Raw genomic sequence first — 14,571 nt, 5'->3', positions numbered from 1 at the left:
CCGGGCTGAGGGCACGCACCTCAGGGCGAGTGCGGGGAGAAGGAACAGTGCGTCCAGGGCTCTGGAGACGCACAGGAGGCTTGGTGCGTGGTGCCGGAACTGGAGGCACCGGGCTGGAGACACGCACCATAGGGAGAGTACGTGGAAGAGGAACAGGGCTCTGGAGATGCACTGGAAGCCTGGTGCGTGGTGTAGGCACTGGTGGTACTGAGCTGGGGTGGGAAGGTGGCGCCGGATATACCGGACCGTGAAGGAGGACACGTGCTCTTGAGCACCGAGCCTCCCCAACCTTACCAGGTTGAATGGACCCCGTAGCCCTGCCAGTGCGGCGAGGTGGAATAGCCCGCACTGGGCTATGCAGGCGAACCGGGGACACCACCTGTAAGGCTGGTGCCATGTACACCGGCCCGAGGAGACGTACTGGAGACCAGATACGTTGGGCCGGCTTCATGGCACTCGGCTCGATGCCCAACCTAGCCCTCCCAGTGCGGCAAGGTGGAATAGCCCGCACTGGGCTAAGCACGCGTACTGGGGACACCGTGCGCTTTACCGCATAACACGGTGTCTGACCAGTACGACGCCCTCTTACTCCATGGCAAGCCCGGGGAGTTGGCTCAGGTATCCAACCCGGCTTCGCCACACTCCCCTTTAGCCCCCCCCCAAGAAATTCTTGGGTGAGCCTCTCGGGCTTCCAGCCTCTCATCCGTGCTGCCTCCTCAATCCACCGCTCCTGGGCTGTGGCTGCCTTCTTCACCTCCCGAGAGCGGCGATTCTCTCCAACCCTTCCCCAGGGTCCTTTTCCGTCCATGATCTCCCAAGACCATTCCTCCTGTGTCCAGTGCCTTAGTTCTTTCTCTCTCTCCTCAATCCGCTTGGTCCTGTTGTGGTGGGTGTTTCTGTAAAGGCTGTCAATGTTGTTCTCCCCCTTTAACGAGGAGGAGCATGGATAGGACCAAGATGCGGATTGAGGGAAATAAGCCATCTTTTAATGAACACACAGCAAACAAGACACTACAAACTACAAAACAACAAACGTGACTAACCTTCAACTGTCCTGTGAGGACACAGGAACAAACACCCACAAAACACCAGTGAAACCCTGGCTGCCTTTGTATGACTCTCAATTAGAGACAAACAATACACACCTGTCTCTAATTGAGAATCATACCAGGCCGAACACAAAACCCCACATAGAAATACAAACATAGACAAACCCACCCAACTCACGCCCTGACCAACTAAAATGAATACAAAACAAAGGAAAACAGGTCAGGAACGTGACAACAATATCGCTTGCATAGTTTGTTTTGTTTTGGTATGTTGCATTGAAAGTGGCTAACATTGCGTTGATTCAATCACAATTGCCACAGTAAAGGGAAACGTTGATAGTGTTAACAGGGAAAACTCTAGAACAGTGGTCACCAAACTTTTCTGAGTCAAGATCACTTTCTGAGTCAAAATGCAAGCCGAGATCTCGCGCTCAGATTCTTTTTAACATCACTTAAAAAAACATAAGCCTATGCAACATTAACCAATTAAAAACAGTAATGTTTTTGCAGTAAGCTATACATTATCACCGCATATTGGCTTTGCTTGAATTGCCCTGCCAATGCATTGATGATCGGGCCATTTTTGTAAATTTAAAAGAAAAAATTTGAGGTAGGGTTATGATCACACCGGTAATAGATGCGTTGTTGTATTACTTGTGAGGCACAGCTGGGTGAGAATACATTTAAATCATTTGTTTTTGTTTTTATTTTACTGAGCAGACGGTGCCTGCATCTGTTGGTCAGTCTCAGCGGAGGGAGAGAGCAGCAGACTGAGGGTCAGTCTCAGCGGAGGGAGAGAGCAGTAGACTGAGGGTCTGTCTCAGCGGAGGGAGAGAGCAGTAGACTGAGGGTCTGTCTCAGCGGAGGGAGAGAGCAGTAGACTGAGGGTCAGTCTCAGCGGAGGGAGAGAGCAGATTGAGGGTCCGTCTCAGCGGAGGGAGAGAACAGCAGACTGAGGGTCAGTCTCAGCGGAGGGAGAGAGCAGCAGACTGAGGGGTCTGTCTCAGCGGAGGGAGAGAGCAGCAGACTGAGGGTCAGTCTCAGCGGAGGGAGAGAGCAGTAGACTGAAGGTCTGTCTCAGCGGAGGGAGAGAGCAGTAGACTGAAGGTCTGTCTCAGCGGAGGGAGAGAGCAGTAGACTGAGGGTCTGTCTCAGCGGAGGGAGAGAGCAGTAGACTGAGGGTCTGTTTCAGCGGAGGGAGAGAGCAGCAGACTGAAGGTCTGTCTCAGCGGAGGGAGAGAGCAGTAGACTGAGGGTCTGTCTCAGCGGAGGGAGAGAGCAGTAGACTGAGGGTCAGTCTCAGCGGAGGGAGAGAGCAGATTGAGGGTCCGTCTCAGCGGAGGGAGAGAGCAGTAGACTGAGGGCCAGTCTCAGCGGAGGGAGAGAGCAGTAGACTGAGGGTCAGTCTCAGCAGAGGGAGAGCAGCAGACTGAGGGTCTGTCTCAGCGGAGGGAGAGAGCAGCAGACTGAGGGTCTGTCTCAGCGGAGGGAGAGAGCAGTAGACTGAGGGCCAGTCTCAGCGGAGGGAGAGAGCAGTAGACTGAGGGTCTGTCTCAGCGGAGGGAGAGAGCAGCAGACTGAGGGTCAGTCTCAGCGGAGGGAGAGAGCAGTAGACTGAGGGTCAGTCTCAGCGGAGGGAGAGAGCAGTAGACTGAGGGTCTGTCTCAGCGGAGGGAGAGAGCAGTAGACTGAGGGTCTGTCTCAGCGGAGGGAGAGAGCAGCAGACTGAGGGTCAGTCTCAGCGGAGGGAGAGAGCAGTAGACTGAGGGTCAGTCTCAGCGGAGGGAGAGAGCAGCAGACTGAGGGTCAGTCTCAGCGGAGGGAGAGAGCAGTAGACTGAGGGTCAGTCTCAGCGGAGGGAGAGAGCAGTAGACTGAGGGTCAGTCTCTCAACATCCCTCCACTCTCCCTTTCATCAAATGGACACCGTCTTCCAGCCTCATCCACAAATTCATGTTGTTACTCCTATGAACAGAGAAAGTGAAATAATCCTCGATATTAAAAAAGACACAAGCCGCTAATAATAACAACAATGCAAGCCTATAGATACACTTTCCTTCACCCTATATACAGTATAGCCTCCTTATTGTTATTTTATTGTGTTCTTTTTTGATATATTTTTTAACTTTAGTTTATTTAGTCAATATTTTCTTAACACTTATTTTTCTTAAAACTGCATTGTTGGTTTAAGGGCTTGTAAGTATGCATTTCACAGTAAGGTCTACTACACCTGTTGTATTCAGCATTTCACTGTAAAGTCTACACCTGTTGTAATTCGGCGCATGTGACAAATAAGATTTGATTTGAATAATGCCAACAGCCTGAGATGAATAAAAACAAATAGGAACATCAGGCTTTATCGTAGAATTTTTTACAGAAATGTTTGGCGATCGACTAGGAATGCCTTGGAGATCGACCAGTAGATCGCTATCGACTGCTCTAGAAAGTTGAGTGAAGTTCAATCTCGTGGTTCTCTCTGTGGGCTAAGATTTCTTCTGCGAGGCAGTCCCGGGGGAGGTGCGTGGTAGTCCCACGCAGCTTAGAGGGAACATTGGTTGAGAGTAGCTGAAAGCTGGGACTAAAAACAAACAAAAGATAAATAATGTAAATCATACTGTCCGTGAAATGTATGTATTATGTATAAGCTGGAAGTGGAAGCATTGGGGTATTGTTGTCCATTAGTTTACTCCAATTAGGGGAGGGGTGGTAGGGTAAGGGGAAAATGATAAAGAAGGGTAGGGGTGGAATACAGAAGATAGCCCTATTTGGTAAAAGACCAAGTCAATATTATGGCCAAAACAGCTCAAATAAGCAAAAAGAAATGCCAGTCCATCATTACTTTACAACATGAAGGTCAGTCACAATGGAAAATTTCATGAACTTTTAAAGTTTCTTCAAGTTCAGTCGCAAAAACCATCAAGCGCTATGATGAAACTGGCTCTCATGACACCCACCACAGGAAAGGAAGACCCAGAGTTACCTCTGCTGCAGAGGATAAGTTCATTAGAGTTACCAGCCTCAGAAATTGCAGCCCAAATAAATGCTTCACAGAGTTCAAGTAAAGGACACGTCTCAACATCAACTGTTCAGAGGAGACTGCTGTGAATCAGGCCTTCGTGGTCGAATTGTTGCAAAGAAACCACTACTGAAGGATACCAATAAGAAGAGACTTGCTTGGGTCAAGAAACACGAGCAATTGACATTAGACCGGTGGAAATCTGTCCTTTGGTCCAAATTTGAGATTTTTGGTTACAAAGTAGGTGAACAGATGATATCCGCATGTGTATTTCTCACCGTGAAGCATGGAGGAGGAGGTGTGATGGTATGGGGGGCTTTGCTGGTGACACTGTCAGTGATTTATTTAGAATTCAATGCACACTTTACCAGCATGGCTACCACAGCATTCTGCAGCGATACGCCATCCCATCTGGTTTGCACTTAGTGGGACAATCATTTGTTTTTCAACAGGACAATGACACAACACACCTCCAGGCTGTGTAAGGGCTATTTGACCAAGAAGGAGAGTGATGGAGGGCTGCATCAGATGACCTGGCCTCTACAATCACCCAACGCCAACCCAATTGAGATGGTTTTGGATGAGTTCGACCGCAGAGTGAAGGAAAAGCATCGGACAAGTGCTCAGCATATGTGGGAACTCCTTCAAGACTGTTGGAAAAGCATTCCAGGTGAAGCTGGTTGAGAAAATGCCAAGAGTGTGCAAAGCTGTCATCAAGGCAAAGGTTGGCTACTTTGAAGAATCTAAAATATATTTGATTTGTTTAAAAACAATGTGGTTACTGCATGATTCCACATGTGTTATTTTATAGTTTTGATGTCTTCACTATTATTCTACAAAGTAGAAAATAGTAAATTATAAAAGACAAACCCTTGAATGAGTAGGTGTGCCCAAACTTTTGACTGGTACTGTATATTTACAACAACAACAAAAACAATATATATATATATATATACAGTATATAAACACTGCTCAAAAAAATAAAGGGAACACTTAAACAACACAATGTAACTCCAAGTCAACCACACTTCTGTGAAATCAAACTGTCCACTTAGGAAGCAACACTGATTGACAATAAATTTCACATGCTGTTGTGCAAATGGAATAGACAACAGGTGGAAATTATAGGCAATTAGCAAGACACCCCCAATAAAGGAGTGGTTCTGCAGGTGGTGACCACAGACCACTTCTCAGTTCCTATGCTTCCTGGCTGATGTTTTGGTCACTTTTGAATGCTGGCGGTGCTTTCACTCTAGTGGTAGCATGAGACGGAGTCTACAACCCACACAAGTGGCTCAGGTAGTGCAGCTCATCCAGGATGGCACATCAATGCGAGCTGTGGCAAGAAGGTTTGCTGTGTCTGTCAGCGTAGTGTCCAGAGCATGGAGGCGCTACCAGGAGACAGGCCAGTACATCAGGAGACGTGGAGGAGGCCGTAAGAGGGCAACAACCCAGCAGCAGGACCGCTACCTCCGCCTTTGTGCAAGGAGGAGCAGGTGGAGCACTGCCAGAGCCCTGCAAAATGACCTCCAGCAGGCCACAAATGTGCATGTGTCTGCTCAAACGGTCAGAAACAGACTCCATGAGGGTGGTATGAGGGCCCGACGTCCACAGGTGGGGGTTGTGCTTACAGCCCAACACCGTGCAGGACGTTTGGCATTTGCCAGAGAACATCAAGATTGGCAAATTCGCCACTGGCGCCCTGTGCTCTTCACAGATGAAAGCAGGTTCACACTGAGCACATGAGCACGTGACAGACGTGACAGAGTCTGGAGACGCCGTGGAGAACGTTCTGCTGCCTGCAACATCCTCCAGCATGACCGGTTTGGCGGTGGGTCAGTCATGGTGTGGGGTGGCATTTCTTTGGGGGGCCGCACAGCCCTCCATGTGCTCGCCAGAGGTAGCATGACTGCCATTAGGTACCGAGATGAGATCCTCAGACCCCTTGTGAGACCATATGCTGGTGCGGTTGGCCCGGGGTTCCTCCTAATGCAAGACAATGCTAGACCTCATGTGGCTGGAGTGTGTCAGCAGTTCCTGCAAGAGGAAGGCATTGATGCTATGGACTGGCCCGCCCGTTCCCCAGACCTGAATCCAATTGAGCACATCTGGGACATCATGTCTCGCTCCATCCACCAAAGCCACGTTGCACCACAGACTGTCCAGGAGTTGGCGGATGCTTTAGTCCAGGTCTGGGAGGAGATCCCTCAGGAGACCATCCGCCACCTCATCAGGAGCATGCCCAGGCGTTGTAGGGAGGTCATACAGGCACGTGGAGGCCACACACACTACTGAGCCTCATTTTGACTTGTTTTAAGGACATTACATCAAAGTTGGATCAGCCTGTAGTGTGGTTTTCCACTTTAATTTTGAGTGTGACTCCAAATCCAGACCTCCATGGGTTGATAAATTTGATTTCCATTGATCATTTTTGTGTGATTTTGTTGTCAGCACATTCAACTATGTAAAGAAAAAAGTATTTAATAAGAATATTTCATTCATTCAGATCTAGGATGTGTTATTTTAGTGTTCCCTTTATTTTTTGAGCAGTGTATATACACACACACTACCATTCAAAAGTTTAGGGTCACTTAGAAATGTCCTTGTTTTTGAAAGAAAATGGCATTTTTTGTCCAGCTTAACCATAAGAAGTGCCCATCAAGCCAATCCAATTTGTGGGAGGTGTTTCAGGAAGCAATGGGTGAAATCTCTTTAGATTACCTCAACAAATTGACAACTAGAATGCCAAAGGTCTGCATGGCTGTAATTGCTGCAGACAATGCAGAATTTTTTTTTTAATACTGATAGACTCAGAGCAAGAAAAGTCAGCTCGTCCCCACGGCAACCCGGCTGTTTCCACTCCCCCTCTCTCCATCCCTTCTCTGTGTGTGTCTGGTTGTGGAATGAGGGAGCGGAACCAAGCCCACATAAACGGGGGCAGCAGTGTTTTGACTGCTGTCTGACCCTGGGAGAAGAGGTCGGCCCCACTTCATTCCTGTGATACGCAACTCTGGGGTCAGCGGCCCTTTCTGCTGATGTCACATTAGCCATAGTTCATTTGATACAGAGAAGCCCCTGAGGAGAGGACAGGCCAGAACAGTTGAGGAACACTGCTAATAGATCATCATCTGTAGTCTGTACTGGCAACACTCACAAATACAGCAGTAATGCTCTGGTGGTTACAGTACAGTAGGAAGGCCTGTGTACTGGAATGGGATGGTTATGCATATTACAATGAGCGTGGGCTGTGTGCTGGTGCGTGTGTGTGTGCATCCGTGTGCGTGCGCGTGTGAAAGCTAATGTGGAGAGACAGCTGGAACAGAGGCTGTCATGTGTAGAGGCAGTCTTCAGCCTGACGTACTGACACTCCCTCTAACCAGCACAGACTCCCTGTCTGCCTGGGACGGTCTCCTCTCTACCCTCCATCACCCCTGTTCATCCACTGTTCACCAGCCCTGGGTCCTATTCATTTTACACCAAAGAGAAGAACACAGGATGAAACAGGGAGGGAATACCTGAATACCTACAATAAGAAATGCTAATTTCATTTTCTGTAAAAAAAATGGTTACGTGTCCTTATGAATATAACACAGCGCTCTCCACCACTGTCACTATGCTAGCGACAGCCTGTAGCACCCCCATCCATCACATAGCACCACTCTCTCACCCATCATTGTGTAACTAAACATTGCAAGTCGAGGGCCAGTAGGAGGCACACTTTCCTCTGGTCTAAAGAAAATATCCCAATGACCCAGCGCGGTGATTGGGGACATTGCCCTGTGTAGGGTGCCGTCTTTCGGGTGGGACTTTAACTTCTTATGGCTGCAGGGGCAGTATTGAGTAGCTTGGATGAAAGGTGCACAGAGGTGCCCATAGTAAACTGCCTGCTCCTCAGTCCCAGTTGCTAATATATGCATATTATTTTATTATTCGTATTATTCATTATTATTATATTCGTATTGGATAGAAAACACTCTGAAGTTTCTAAAACTGTTTGAATTATGTCTGTGAGTATAACAGAACTCATATGGCAGGCAAAAACCTGAGAAGTTCCACTTCCTGTTTGAATTTTTTCTGAGGTGGCAGATTTTCAACCAAGCTCTCATAGAAATTACAGCGAGATATTGATGAGTTTTCACTTCCTACGGCTTCCACTAGATGTCAACAGTCAATAGAACTTTGTCTGATGACTCTAATGTGAAGGGGGGCCGAAGGAGACAGGAATGAGTAATCACTGCCACGAGCTGACCATGCTTTCACATCCGCGTTCACATGAGGAGGACCTCCGTTCCACCGCTCATCTGAAGTCCATCTAATTCTCCGGTTGGAACGTTATTCACGTTATGTTATGTTAACAACATTCTAAAGATTGATTCAGTACATCATTTGACATGTTTCTACTGACTGTTACGGAACTTTTGGACATTTCGTCACGTTATAGTGGACGCGCTTTGTGACTTTGGAATTGTTTACCAAAAGCGCTAACCAAAGTAGCTAATTGGACATAAATAACGGACATTATCGAACAAATAAAGCATTTATTGTGGACCTGGGATTCATAGGACTGCATTCTGATGAAGTTCATCAAAGGTAAGGAAACATTTATCATGTATTTTCTGGTTTCTGTTGACCCCAACATTGCGGCTAATTTGGCTATTGTTCTGAGCTCCGTCTCAGATTATTGCATGATTTGCTTTTTCCGTAAAGTTTTTTTGAAATCTGACACAGCGGTTGCATTAAGGAGAGGTATATCTATAATTCCATGTGTATAACTTGTATTATCATCTACATTTATGATGAGTATTTCTGTTGAAACGATGTGGCTATGCAAAATCACTTGATGTTTTTGGAACTAGTGAATGTAACGCGCCAATGTAAACTCAGATTTTTTGTTATAAATATGAACTTTATCAAACAAAACATGCATGTATTGTGTAACATGAAGTCCTATGAGTGTCATCTGATGAAGATAATCAAAGGTTAGTGATTCATTTTATCTCTATTTCTGCTTTTTGTGACTGCTATATTTCGCTGGAAAAATGGCTGTGCTTATCGTGGTTTGGTGGTGACCTAACATAATCGTTTGTAGTGCTTTCGCTGAAAAGCATATTTGAAATCGGACACTTTGGTGGGATTAACAACAAGATGACCTTTAAAATTATATAAGACACATGTATGTTTGAGGAATTTTAATTATGAGATTTATGTTGTTTGAATTTGGCGCCCTGCACTTTCACTGGCTGTTGTCATATCGATCCCGGTAGCGGGATGCAGCCATAAGAAGTTTTAAAAAGATGTCCTGACTCTGTCGTCACTAAAGATCCCATGGTACTTATCGTAAGAGTAGGGGTGTTAACCCTGGTGTCCTGGCTAAATTCCCAATCTGGCTCTCATACCATCACAGTCACCTAATCATCCCTAGTTTACAATTGGCTCATTCATTCCCCAGGTCGTTACTGTAAATGAGAATGTATTCTCAGTCAATTTACCAGGTAAAATAAGGGTTAAAAAATAAATAATAATATTCTCCTCAATCCCCACCATACATCATTCCACCTTCACACTTACTCTATAGCACCTCCCTCTCCGTCCCTGTCTCTCTCTACATCCCCTCTCACAGTTCTTCCAGCAGACACTCTCTCTCATTCCACATCTACATTCATGTCAGTTAGGCCATGCCGTAATTCAATCACCCTCCAACACGGTAATATGAACCATGCATGCCTTGCGTAGGCTGTGATGGCAGTGTGGGCGACAAGCAGGACTGTGGACTCTGATGTGAGGTAGGTTATACTGAAATACAGTGCATTCGGAAAGTATTCAGACCCCTTTCCTTTTTCCACATGTTGTTACGTTACAGCCTCATTCTAAAATGGATTTAAATTATATTTATTCTTTATAAATCTATACGCTGTACCCCATAATGACAAAGTAATAACAGGTTTTCATAAATTTTGGCAAATTAAAAATACCTTATTTACATAAGTATTCAGACCCTTTGCTATGAGACTCAGAATTGAGCTCAGGTGCGTACTGTTAAAATTGATCATCCTTAAGATGTTTCTACAACTTTATTGGAGTCCACCTGTGGTAAATTCAATTGATTGGACATGATTTGGAAAGGCACACAGTTGACAATGCATGTTAGAGCAAAAACCAAGCCATTAGGTCGAAGGAATTGTCTTTAGTGCTCCGAGAAAGGATTGTGCTGAGGCAGAGATCTGGGTAGGGGTACCAAAACATTTCTGCAGCCTGAAGGTCCCAAAGAACACAATGGCCTCCATCATTCTTAAATGGAAGAAGTTTGGAACCACCAAGACTCTACCTAGAGCTGGCTGCCCGGCCAAACTGAGCAATTGGGGGTAGAAGGGCCTTGGTCAGGGAGGTGACAAAGAACCTGATGGTCACTCTGACAGAGCTCCAGAGTTCCTCTGTGGAGATGGGAGAATCTTCCAGAAGGACAACCATCTCTGCAGCACTCCACCAATCAGGCCTTTATGGTAGAGAGGCCAGACAGAAGCCACTTCTCAGTAAAAGGCACATGAATTTGCCAAAAAAGCACCTAAAGAAACAAGATTCTCTGGTCTGATGAAACCAACATTGAACTCTTTGGCCTGAATGCCAAGCGTCACATCTGGGGGAAACCTGGCACCATCCCTGCGGTGAGGCATGGTGGTGGCAGCATCATGCTGTGGGGATGTTTTTCAGCGCAGGGACTGGGAGACTAGTCAGGATCAAGGGAAAGATGAACGGAACAAAGTACAGAGAGATCCTTGATGAAAACCTGCTCCAGGGCGCTCAGGACCTCAGACTGGGGCGAAGGTTCACCTTCCAACCGAACAACAAACCTAAGCACACAGCCAAGACAACGCAGGCGTGGCTTCGGGACAAGTCTCTGAATGTCCTTGAGTGGCCCAGCCAGAGCCCGGACTTGAACCCGATCCAACATCTCTAGAGAGACCTGAAAATAGCTGTGCAGCGACGCTCCCCATCCAACCTGACAGAGCTATAGAGGGTCTGCAGAGAAGAATGGGAGAAACTCCCAAACACAGGTGTGCCAAGCTTGTAGCGTCATACCCAAGAAGACTCAAAGCTGTAATCGCTGTCAAAGGTGCTTCAACAAAGTACTGAGTAAAGGGTCTGAAAACACGTTTTTAATTTGTCATTATGGGGTATTACGTGTAGATTGATGAGGGGGGAAAAAACGATTTGATCAATTTTAGAATAAGGCTGTAACGTAACAAAATATGGAAAAAGTCAATGGGTCTGAATACTTTCCGAATTCACTGTATAACCTCTGACACAACACAACCACAGGGAACAACAAACACACATCGCACGCAGCACAAACATTAATACACACACTCATACTCACACATATCCCCCCTCTCACCCACACCTCCAAACATCCTTGACCCGGATGGGTGTGGGAGTCAGAACACACAGGGCATCAGTTCGGGTGGTCAAGTAGTTGATGTACTGTACCTCGGCATGGCAACGGACATAATTTACTTCAAACAGGCTGCGACACTCAGTCAGCCCTTCCTGTGGATCTAATGCAATTAGGAAGAAGAAGCCACAGGCCGAGGGGCTTCTGGGAAGACCACTGCTTAGAAGGTTCAAGGCCCGAACTCAATTAGACTGAGCCACAGGCTGGTCAGTGAGTTAGTCAGTTAGTATAATGAGTGATGCCCTGCCCTGGTCTCTGACTGCCTGTCACTCACACTGCTCTGCTCTGCTGGTCTCTGGGATTCCTCAGCATATAAAGTACATCAAATCAAATCAAATGTATTTATAAAGCCCTTCATACATCAGCTGATATCTCAAAGTGCTGTACAGAAACCCAGCCTAAAACCCCAAACAGCAAGCAATGCAGGTGTAGAAGCAGGGCCATGCACAAGTACATGCATAAGGTGCATCACCACGACAACAGGTGAGGTGGTGGGACTCTCTGGAAGTAGTCCCACAAACCCACTAATAGAACACCATATTAGTACTGAACACGCATAACAACACAGTCATGGGAATACGTTTAAAGTTGTCACGTTATTGATTATTTATGGCCGTGGAGACACATTTCAAGCGCAAACAGCTAGTGTGACGGAGGGTGCAAAAAAACAAACAAATATTAAATGCATAAGTCATAACGCTGAAAGGCATTAAATATGCCTTATCAGTATTTGTCTTGTTTGTGCAAAGGCAGCATTTTTCTCTCCAGAAGATTAGTCAAATTTACAGCTCAGAGCTCTTCCTGATTCTATTGAAATGTGTGGCACAGTAAACTACGTCTTGCTATTCTGTAAGGCTACAGGTCAAAATAACCTTCTGTGTGTGTATGTGGATGGGATCGCTTCTGTGTGTGTGTGTGTGTGTGTGTGTGTGTGTGTGTGTGTGTGTGTGTGTGTGTGTGTGTGTGTGTGTGTGTGTGTGTGTGTGTGTGTGTGTGTGTGTGTGTGTGTGTGTGTGTGTGTGTGTGTGTGTGTGTGTGTGTGTGTGCGTGCGTGCGAGCGAGCGAGCGTGGGATGTTCTGCTCTCTGTTTCCATTATATATACCCATCATCATCATCGAAGAAGAAGAAGAAGTGGTCGAGTGAGTGTGCCAACTGCCAAGGCCGAGTTGGAATTTTCATAGTGACTTTCCAGTTCTCAAACATACACTCACCAAGACCAGTACTACCAAGCATGCATACTGCTAACTAGGAGAGAGAAAACTGACTTCCTATTACGGTCATTAGTATTTAGTGCCAATTTATCAAAAAGCATTTATCATAATATATATACAGTAAAGATACAACAGCAGAGTCTAAGCAGTGTCATTTCATTTTCAAGCCACAAATCAATCTGCTTTCACAATCACTTCCCTGCATCTCTGCCAAGTCAAAGCGATGACTCAGCAAGGACATTAATGTCAAACAGGACAGGAGCAACTTGAGACCAACAAAGATCCAGTATTGTCTCTGCCTTTCGGATAAGATCACCGAGAGAAAGAGAGACACGTGGATGCGTCTCAAATGGCAGTCTGTTCCTTATGTAGTGCACTACTTTTGACCAGGGCCCAAATAGTGCACTACATGGGGAATAAGGTGCTGATTTGGGACGCAGGCACAGTGAGACCTGTTAGGGAGCTTTAAGGCTTGGGAATAACAAGCTAAAGGGTAACGGTAATACGGTACGGTATCTGTTTGCAATGTGAAGGTAAGACGTTCAAATATTTTGACTTATCTGTGTGGGTGGGGTAAATCCTACCCCAAGACTGTTTAATGTCCCTCCCCAACACACAGCTGTGCCCTCATAGCTTTCATAACTCCTCTTTCCTCTGTCCCTCCCTTTCTTCACAAACACAGGCTAAGCCCTCAGCCAAGGGCCTCTGAGTGAAGATGAGATACACAAGCTTGTCTGTGTGTGTTTGCTCCAAGACCTGATGAAAGACATGGAGATTAACAACAAAAATGCCTAAATCCCCCTGTGCCCTTGGCGGCGGGCAGAGAGAGATAGAGAGAGTGTATGGCCGCCGTGGTCGATCCAGCTGGTCCAGAGTGTGAGTGTGTGTGTGTGTGTGTGTGTGTGTGTAGGGGGGGTCACTCCCAGGGCTAATGTAAAACTGTGGCAGGCATGTGAAGACCACTCAGACCTATCAGCATGCTATCCTCGCTCTCCTCTTTACCATGCCTTATCTGCCCAGGCTAGACCCAGGCTGGACGTCCGCCACAGGCTGCCTAATCCTAAGGAGTCATTCAGACAAGAGCAAGTGTGCAGACAGCACTCACATTTCACCCTCCTCAAACACTCAAACACACACACACACACACACACACACACACACACACACACACACACACACACACACACACACACACACACACACACACACACACACACACCACACACAGGAAACAACGTGTGAAAAACGCCTCTCTTTTCTCTCTCGTCGCAACATAAGAGAAGTGTTGTATTTGCCAATCACTCAAACAGACAAAAACAGCCCTGCTTTCCTCCTGTGGCTGCTTAACTTGGCTTGGCTACATGGCTTTTGCTGGCGTTACTTGTTGTTCTTCTGTGGTAGTGGTAAGATGACTAAGAGTCATCCTTTTCTGCTATGAAAACATCTCTAAACATTTAATGCCGCACACTCGGCACATAAGCAAATTTTGGGTCTTTTGGCATATCAACTGAGACTCTAATCTGCTCCATATGGGCGTGGGGGCTAATACAGCTGGTAGAACTATAAGCTCTTGGAATAAGCTAGTAGACGCCCCGTCAGTTTCGACAGCTGCTGAAATGGCTATGGCCAATAATATCCGAGGCTAATGCTATCTCTAACTACAGATAAGCTAGCGCTAGACTATTGACCTGTGTTCACAGCTATGGTAGATAGGGTCAGCGTAGAGAGGAGAACAGATGGACAATTACTACCGTACTGTAACACATCAGCCAATCTACTTACTGTATCCTAATGTAACCACCCCCCCCCCCCCCCCAACCCCACACCCCCCAGCCACAAACACTC

At 46.5% G+C, this 14,571-nt stretch overlaps 1 protein-coding gene across 5 annotated transcripts in view; it reads right to left on the bottom strand.

Moving 5' to 3' along the window:
- The window catches only part of LOC129832230 (numb-like protein), a 79,636-nt gene that overhangs the window by 35,512 nt on the left and 29,553 nt on the right, over nucleotides 1-14,571 (bottom strand). The window lies entirely within an intron of this gene.

Source organism: Salvelinus fontinalis, chromosome 33, assembly GCF_029448725.1.
Source record: "Salvelinus fontinalis isolate EN_2023a chromosome 33, ASM2944872v1, whole genome shotgun sequence".
NCBI lineage: Eukaryota > Metazoa > Chordata > Actinopteri > Salmoniformes > Salmonidae > Salvelinus > Salvelinus fontinalis.
Note: the sequence above shows the minus strand (reverse complement) of the source record. Positions and strands in the feature narration are given on the sequence as shown.